The sequence below is a fragment of the Anabrus simplex genome, chromosome 1, assembly GCF_040414725.1.
Source record: "Anabrus simplex isolate iqAnaSimp1 chromosome 1, ASM4041472v1, whole genome shotgun sequence".
In the NCBI taxonomy this organism is placed as follows: Eukaryota; Metazoa; Arthropoda; class Insecta; order Orthoptera; family Tettigoniidae; genus Anabrus; species Anabrus simplex.
This window is the reverse complement of record NC_090265.1, coordinates 1,323,709,382-1,323,719,040: the sequence shown is the minus strand read 5'-3', so window position 1 is coordinate 1,323,719,040 and position 9,659 is coordinate 1,323,709,382. Positions and strand designations below refer to the sequence as shown.

Genomic DNA, 9,659 nt, shown 5'->3' with positions numbered 1-9,659 from the left:
CACTATCAACCACCACAGAAACAAGCAATAGTGATTTCATCGCTGCATATGTGGTTGGCGTCAGGAAAGGTATTCGGCCATAAAATAGGGCCAAGCCCGCATGTGCGACGCAGTGCGCACCCGCGACCTCACCGAAATGTGAAAATTGGTAGTAGAAGACTGAGAAGAAGATAAATAAGTGCTCTACTCCACGTACTACACCTTCTAGGCTATGTCCGCTGGACTTAGTCTGAAAAAAACGACCTTTCATGTTACCTCCCTTATTAATCCTCCTGTTGAAAAAACGCGCATGAGAAAATGTTTTTAAATGGATTTCCATCAACCCTGGTCCATTTCTAGTCAGATTGGTCTTGTACATTAAACCCTTTAAATCCCTTCGAAGGATACCTACCTTCCTTACCTATCAGCACTCCGCATGAGATCTTTCTCTTGGGTCGCTTACGGGTTCTTCGTCACTTGCTTAGGTAAGAGGTGGGTTTCAGTAATTTTAAACTAATGTCCACAATCAGTGACATCGATTTAAAAGTGTAGATTCATTGACCATTTGAAACAACATCTGAAAAATGTGACTTTTCACAACAGCTGGTCTACGAACTCAAACCTGTCCGTTTAGAAACAAACGAATAACAAACACGAAGATGAGGGTCACTGGCCTTGGAGACCATAACTCAATTACCTGAGGGGCATACTTACTAGAAACCCCCGTTTTATTTTAAGAATAAAATGAAGAAAGTCTGGAGATCCCTAAGATCGGCGCCATGTGATACTGCATGTACCACCATAATGAAAATGAAATGGGATATCCCAGGACGCGTTCGGCTCGCCAGGTGCAGGTCTTTCTATTTGACTCCCTTAGGCGACCTGTGCGTCGTGATGAGGATGAAATGATGATGAAAACAATGCATACACCCAGCCCCCGTGGAATTGGAATTAACCAATTAAGGTTAAAATCCCCGACCCGGCCGGGAATCGAACCCGGGACCCTCTGAACCGAAGGTCAGTACGTTGACCACTCAGCCAACGAGTCGGACACCATGTGATACTGCATGTACCACCATAATGATTCGTGATAATCCAGCCCCCGTAACACGAACTCTAGACTCTTGGTATAATGAAGGCTGTCCACACGGTATGTGCCACACAGTGGTTGTACGGCATGGACCCTTAACAGAAACTACATTCCAGACCGTCGATGTCTTACAAGAGCTAAAATCCAACCTATTGCTCCTCACTTCTTCACAGCTTCTGCAATCCGACCAAAAGTTTGTAACTATGAACACACCAGTCTGTTACAGTTTAGTACCCAAATTTCAGACTATCATCACAATGATTCCAGTCAAGTTTATAAATTAGCCCGATATTACGGTTAGAAGAGCATTAAAGGAAATGGACGACCCGAATTATATCAGATACGCTGAAATAAAATTTACAAATCTGGGTTTATTCTGTGTTTCATGGGAAATCTTTCTACCACATAGTAATGCATGCAAAATTTTGTACTTCTCCAATAATGTCTTTTTACGCTCAACGAAAAACTTCTGTCAATTAATCATCACGAGACTAGCTGCACTGAATACAGCAGAAACTGAATCTATTCGAAACCAAAGGAATGGTTTTATAGATACAAAGAAAGTTCCACTCGAATTGAGAAGGAGAATTTTTGAAAACTGTATCATCATAGATCATAAGGGCAAAGGTGCAGTCCTATTTAAACATCCCAGCTAATACATGAATTCTTTATTATAAAGGCTTGCATTGCATGAATTGTGTGAGGCAATACAACTGAATGCAGATGGCTCTGCTATGCCCACTGTACCTGGCAGATCTCAAGGCAACAGCCTCTGTCGGCGTTGCCACAGAGAGTTTCAAACTCTTTCACATTGTTGTTGTTCTTGAGTTTCTAGACCGAAAGAGAATTGAGCCAACTGCACGTGGTGTTCCCAATCAGTCACCCATCTAAGTATTGACCACGCCAAATATTTCTTAACTGCGGTGATCGGACGAGAACCGGTGTATTCATCATGGTATGGCCGTTGGATAACAACTTATTGAAGGGAAAATCCAGTTTTATGTGGAAGGAAGTCGTAGCCAAATTACATAGAGGAATAGACACACATCCACAGTGCCCAGGAGCTTTTACACCAGGCGCAAGACTAAAGGCGCAGGCTGTAGTGATTACCAATATCTAGCGGATAGGACTTGAGAAGAAAAAGGATACAAGGAAGAAGCATCAACGGCGGACATCGCTGTTGTGGCGATGGTGGTGGCGTTGGTGGTTGTCGTGATTGTTTATATATAAGCTGAAAAACCGTGCGGTTATTCGTACTGGTTAATCAGGAAGGTAATACGTAAGTCTAAAATGAGGTGAAAAGGAGGAGGAACGATCACTCAAAGAATGAGGGGAACATGGGTTGTGAAAGTGTGGTGGAATGCTCTAGCATCGCCGACCTGGCGGAAAATAAACATGTGACGGCCTATAATGTCCTAAGCCTCTCAAACGTATGAACAATAATATTATACTGACTGCTGTTGTTGGCTGAAACGTGCTCTGTACCTTCTGCTACCGCTCATCCCCACTACTGCATATTACAAAAATAACCCGAACACAATAGTTGGTTAGTTTCATAAGCATGACTAGTATGATGGGTTTAATCCAGGATTTCCATATCCCTTTCTAGGTTATAGTGGAGATATAAGTAGTCTAATTACTTGTCACCTTGTCGGTGGAACACGAGATGCCACCTTAATTCAACACTGTTCTCTGGCCTGGAAGTGGCCTGGAATCGGATTAAATAGCTGTTAATTTCAGTATACAAATGGCAGAACTGGTCAACAACGAATTGTAGTAAGGAGAAATCATACGAAATATATAAATCAAAACAAACCCCATGGTGCAAGTGCCTCAAAAGGCCATGGCCTACAAAGCGACCGCTGCTCAGCCCGCAGGCCTGCAGATTATGAGCTGTCGTGTGGTCAGCACGGGAAATCTTTTCGGCCGTTATTCTTGGCCACCTAGACCGATATGATATATATATAAAATATAATATTTCCTCACGTCAGTGTAGCATTCGCTTTTTTGGCAGTTTCCTAGTCAATATCGCCATTTCAGCAACGGAAGGTAAGTTTGAAATACCAAAATTTGTGAAAGCCATTAAACATTCGCAGCCAACAGACGAAAAATGATACTGTTTCACTCCTGTGCAATATTTGGAGGAAGGAATGAAATGTCTGGACGTCTGACCACATTCCTTCAAAATATTAAGTTCCAATTTAGTTTTAAAACTGTTACGAGCTGAATTGTCACGAAGGAATGGGCTGCGGATGTGTACCGTGGCCGTGTTAGACACGGCGCCTCCTGGATCTTATCAAGAGTTGAAATGTTTGCTACCAGAATGAAGAGTCGTCAGCTTAACAACTGGCGAAACTTGGCGGTGAGTGACAAGTTAGATTTCATGCCCCGTCAGCATGAGGTACCTTGTGAGGAGATTAATAGTTTAAGCTACGGGAGCTCCTGTTCGCCTCTTCTGACTTGAGATGCAATGTTTAACTTTATCAATTTTACTCAATCGTCTTTCATCCAATAAACTACCCCTCAAGGCAGCAGGTGGTTCAAGCAGCAAATTTATAATATCTAAATTTATTTTTAATACTAACTACGGATTAATTTAATAGTGATGGATAGGAAAGTTTTGACCTTTGCCGCAGGGACCTGGACATTGACTAAAAGACCAGTGAGCTGAAATTTTTAAGACGATAGGAAAGATAGGAAAGGACTGGGATACCAAAAAGGGAGTGGTAGAAGAAAAGCTTTCAGACTGGATGCAGATAAATAAACTGGGACAATTTGGATATATTAAGAGGACGGAAGAGCAAAGGATGCGAAAGCGAATGAAGGAGGCTGACACTGAAGGAAGAAGAGCTAGAGGAAGACTCAAATTAAGGTGTTTGGCTGGAAGCAAAACTGAAACACAGATAAAGAGAGCAATGGTGGTTGAATAAGAAAGACAGAAAGGTGCTATTAACATTCCGACCTAGCTGGAGCTGGAGTAGACAAATTGATGATAATGATAATGCCGATAATAAAGGCTAAGATATCATATCGATTATAGAAAAACATAAAGTTTTGAGTCGGCATTTTTTCTACATTTCGAATTTGTGTTATTTGAAGACTTAAAAATGTTCGTTTACCTAAAGTTTGGAGATAAGGTGAGACTGATGAAAACTGCACGAGCATAATCGTACTGCAGAAAATGGAAATTGCAACACCCAGAAGGAATGGTGCTACATTGCTGAAATTGAACATGCAGGATGAGTGTTTAGTTGTGATTCGATGATTACACTTTCAGATCCCTCTGACTGCAATTTTGGACAACAATCAATACAGGATGTGCCCACCACGAGCTGCAATACATTGATGAATTTGTCAAGGCATGGAGTCAATAAGGCCCTGGATCGCTTCCTGAGGAATTGTGACCCATGATTGCTGCACTGCACGGGTCAGTTGTTCCAGAGTTGTGGGTGGCTGAGGACGGTTGGCCAGTTGTCGACCCGTCATGTCCCACACATGCTCAATAGGACTGAGGTCCGGGGATCTGGCGGGCCATTCTAAGGTTGTGATGTCATGGAGAGCTTCTCTGGAGATGCGTGCAGTGTGAGCCCGGGCATTGTCCTGCTGAAACATCCCATTAGCAATGTTCGCCATCATAGGGAAAACCACTGGATTGAGTACCCTATCAACGTACTGTCGAGCAATCATAGTGCCCTCAACAAGCACTAATTGTGATTTCACATTAAAGCCAATAGCTCCCCAGACCATAATGCTTGGTGTTGGCCCTGTGTGCCTCTCGACAGTGAGATCTGGGCGGCCCCTCTCCCCGGTACGTCGGCGCACACGATTCCGGCGATCACTGCGGGCAAGACAGAAGCGCGATTCATCACTATGGACGATCCTATGCCATTCGTCGACCCACGTCGATCTTTCTCGACACCAGGCCAGCCTTACACGTCTCTGTTGTGGGGTCAATGGAACACCTTCTGCAGGGACACAGGCTCGTAAGCCAGCTGCACGCAGGTGATTTCCAACTGTTTGTTATGTAATGTGGGGTGCCACAGTTGCTCGAATTTGCGCTGCTGTTGCATGAGGTTCCATCCGGGCCATCCAAATGATGCGGCGATCCTCTCTCACAGTTGTCTGTCGCGCAGGGCCTGTGCCAGGTCTACGAGTGTGGGTACCTTCATTTGATCACTGCTGCCATACACGTTGTACCGTAGATGCCTGTCGGCCAACACGTGCAGCGACAGTCCTTAGCGATAATCCAGCCTCACTTAGCCCAATTATCCGAGCCCTCTCAAACGGCGACAGTTGTTGATAGCGTGCTCTTCTCTGTCGTCGAGGCATGTTTGACGGGGAACACTTCACCGCACTGACTGCAAGTCAACTACGCTACACCAGAGTCCGTATACTGGAGTTGATTCCTCCGCGACCAATCACGTGGGGAGACCTGTAGCAACAATCCAATGGGTCTGAAACTTTGATAATTTACATACCTACATGGCATCGTTCCATATCTTGAAAATCAACACAAACGACCAATGTCTTCATGGTGTGGCAATTTCTATTTTCTTAAGAGTATTTATAAACAGAGCATTACAGAATTAACAGGTATATCATCCAAACGGGCACGTTGATAACCTAGCCATTGTCCCCAGCTGGCCAAAGGCCGATGAACAGATATCCTGAGCCCGAGTTTATTTGCGGTTGGGTGGCTAGATCCTTCTTCTCTTCTTCTGGCCTATACTACGTGGGCTATCCTTCCAAGTGATTACCACACTCAATATTGTTTAACTTTGAAGAACTCACAGGATCCGCTGTCTCAACATGACCAAGCCGTCAGTTTAAACCGTACAATATAATAATTTTGTTTTCAACATGACGCTAGCGCCCTGATGGGCCTTGACCTACCAGGTGATCAGTGTTTAGCTTGAAGGCGTGCAGATTACGAAGAGAAGCGTGGTCATTTCGCGACCGGGACCACTAACAAACTGTCAGATAGTTCCTCCATTATTCTCACATAGGCCGAGTAGACCTAGAACAAGCCCATAAATCCAAGTACGTCTTTTATAATTTGCTTTATGTCGCACCAGCATTTGCCTGGTGTGAAAATGGGAAACCACGGAAAACCAAATTCAGACCTGCCGACACTGGGTTTCGAACTCACTATCTCCAGGATGCAAACTCACAGCTGCACGGCCAACTCGCCCGGTACAAGTTGAAGTAAAGTAACCCAATGAGACTGGAAATGAAATGAAATGAAATGAAATGAAATGAAATGAAATGAAATGAAATGGTGTATGGATTTGAGTGCCGCGAGTGTCCGAGGACATGTTCACCTCGCCATGTGCAGGTATTTTGATTTGACTCCCATAGGTGACCTGCGCGTCGTGGTGAGGTTGAAATGATGATGAAGACGACACATACACCCAGCCACCGAGCCAGCTGAATTGACCAATGATGGTTAAAATTCCTGACCCTGCCGGGAATCGAAGCCGCGACCCCTGTGACCAAAGGCCAGCACGCTAACCAGTTAGCCAGGGAGCCGGACAATGATCCTGGAATAAATGAATATTTATTTGCCAAATATATAAAATAGAATCGATCTGGCAGAAAGATGTCCAGGTTAAAAGTATACAGGTTGATTTTAATTTATTCTTTAATATCTTTGTAATTTTCCTCCCAGCCAATCTAAGTATCTTCACGATGAGAGGATTTAAGTACCTGGAATAAGATGCTCACGTCTTCCTAAAAACAAACCTCACATTTCATATTTTTTACGCTTTACCTCAAAATAGACGCTCATATGACCACTTTCTTCCGAATTATAACACGAACTAAGTGCTAAAAATACACTAGTACAGACACTATCCCTACACGGGATAACACAGATAGACTTCACAAGTTTGAATTGTGTTAAGAACTAATGTATCAAGACCCTGAAATGAAACAAAATCGTCAATAAATTAATTAATCTGATGATAACTACGAGCGTTACTTTATACTGCATCATGTTTTAACACTTGACATCCATGTAGTCTTCGTGACCATGTTACATCATTTGTAAAGATCAAGTGTCGCACAGTTATGATCACGTGTCAGCTGTCATTCGAAAGACAGTGGGTTCGAACCCCACTGTCGGCAGCCCTGAAGATGTTTATCGGATGTTTCCCATTTTATACCAGGCAAATGCTGAGCCTGTACCTTAATTAAGGCCACGGTCACTTCAATTCCACTCCTAACACTTTCCTCTCCGAACGTCACCATAAGACCTAAAGAAAATTGGAAAAATAAAATCTCTTGTTTATGCTACTGTAAGCAGATATAGCCACCAAAATATCTCAGAAATGCAATACATATTTGATAATAATAACAACAACAATAATAATACCAAACCACATAGAGCAACAGCTTTGTAGGACCATGGTCTACCAAGCGACCGCTGCTCAGACCGAAGGCCTGCAGATTACAAAGTGTCATGTGGTCAGCACGAGGAATCCTCTCGGCCGTTATTCTTGGCTTTCTAGACCGGGGCTCTTATCTCACTGTCAGCTAGCTCCTCAGTCGTAATCACGTAGGCTGAGTGGACCTCGAACCAAACCTCAGATCCAGGTAAAAGTTCTTTTTTTTTCTTTTCTTGCTAAGGGCTTTACGTCGCACCGACACAGATAGGTCTTATGGCGACGATGGGATAGGAAAGGGCTAGGAGTTGGAAGGAAGCGGCCGTGGCCTTAATTAAGGTACAGCCCCAGCATTTGCCTGGTGTGAAAATGGGAAACCACGGAAAACCATCTTCAGGGCTGCCGATAGTGGGATTCGAACCTACTATCTCCCGGATGCAAACTCACAGCCGCACGCCTCTACGCGCACGGCCAACTCGCCCGGTGTAGAAGTTCTTGACCTGGCCGAGAATCGAACTCAGGTCCTCCGGGTAAGAGGCTGCAGGCACGCTACCCCAACACCACGGGGCCGGCTGATTACAATACCGGTAATAATAATTGGTCCAAATTATAACAGCTTGTTAGGACAGCACAGGGTAGAAATGATTGTGCCATAATAACCGCCTACGTTCATTAAAATTGATACTGGAAGTAGTAGAAAAAGAATACGAATAATGAGAAAAATGTTCTTTAGTTTTACAGTTATTACTTTTTACAAGTTGCTTTACGTCGCACCGACACAGATAGGTCGTATGGCGATGATGGGACAGGGAAGGGCTAGTAGTGGGAAGGAAGCGGCCGTGGCCTTTTAAGGTATATAGGCTACCTAGCGTGAAAATGGGAAACCACGGAAATCCATCTTTAGGGCTGCCGACAGTGAGGTTCGAACCTAGTATCTCCCGAATACTGGATACCGGCCGGATTTAAGCGACTGCAGCTATCGAGTTCGGTATAGTTATTACTTGCATTACTATCAAACATGCCCAGTTTCAATAACAGGGACTAGAAAAAATTGCATTTCATGCGTCAATGTAGAAAACCAAGCAGGCCGTGATTCGAATCTTGGTCGAACATGATACAGTATAATATCTGATATGAAATAAATATCACTTTCCTGTGATTCGGACTGCATGTAAAGTTGGAGATCTCGTGGCCTTGATCAGAATATCGGAAGTCACGTAAAACTACACTCTTGCTTTTAAATACATCTTCGATACTAGGGGCGTCCTTGGATGTCAACCTGGCCAGAACCTGTTTGATGATCGGGCGATATTGTTACGACTAGAGCCCAAATTTCCATGGAAAAGCATGTTCAAACAAGCTGGATCACACTTCTGAAAGTTTACAAATATTCGTTTTATGACTAATCAATTCCAAACAACCCTACTTTTTCCCTGCATTTTTGCATGTTTTAGCATTTTTGCTATTTTTTGCTATTGCTTAATGTCCCGCCGACACAGAGAGGTCTTATGGCAACGATGAGACAGGAAAGATCTAAGAATGGTAAGATTTAAGTATGAACATGTCACTTCTTGTGACGTACAAGGGTCATTTTATGTGTTCAGGAATGTTCTGTCAGATAAATGAATGAACTTAAATGAAGAAAATATCGAGCAATTAATTGTTATATAATGTTTCAAAAGGAAGTGAAAATATAACAATGATGAACTGAATTTTGATAGTGCATATTTTCCAGTTTATCGTGCACGTTTCGTTTCTTGATAGTGCATGAATACATGGATATTTTGACATTTGGCAGTGCTATGCTGAACAAGGGTCTTTCGGGGGGATGGGAAGATTAGAAGGGATAGACAAGGAAGAGGGAAGAAAGCGGCCGTGGCCTTGAGTTAGGTACCATCCCGGCCTTTGCCTGGAGGAGAAGTGGAAAACCACTTCCAGGATAGCTGAGGTGGGAGTCGAACCCACCTATACTCAATTGACCTCCAGACGCTGAGTGGACCCCGTTCCAGCCCTCGTACCACTTTTCAAATTTCGTGGCAGAGCCGGGAATCGAACCCGGGCCTCCAGGGGTGGCAGCTAATCACACTAACCACTACACCTCAGAGGCGGACTGTAAACTACTATGGTAGTTATTTATTCTGGGACTAACGCGGGAGAGCTGAAATTCGATTTACACTACGAAGGAAGATGCTTTCTTTACTCGCGGA

General features: G+C 43.7%; 1 pseudogene; it reads right to left on the bottom strand.

Annotated features, from left to right (window-relative positions):
- Positions 1-1,919: 1,919 nt before the first annotated feature.
- On the bottom strand, positions 1,920-2,038 carry LOC136859396 (5S ribosomal RNA; annotated as a pseudogene).
- Between the last annotated feature and the right edge of the window lie 7,621 nt (positions 2,039-9,659).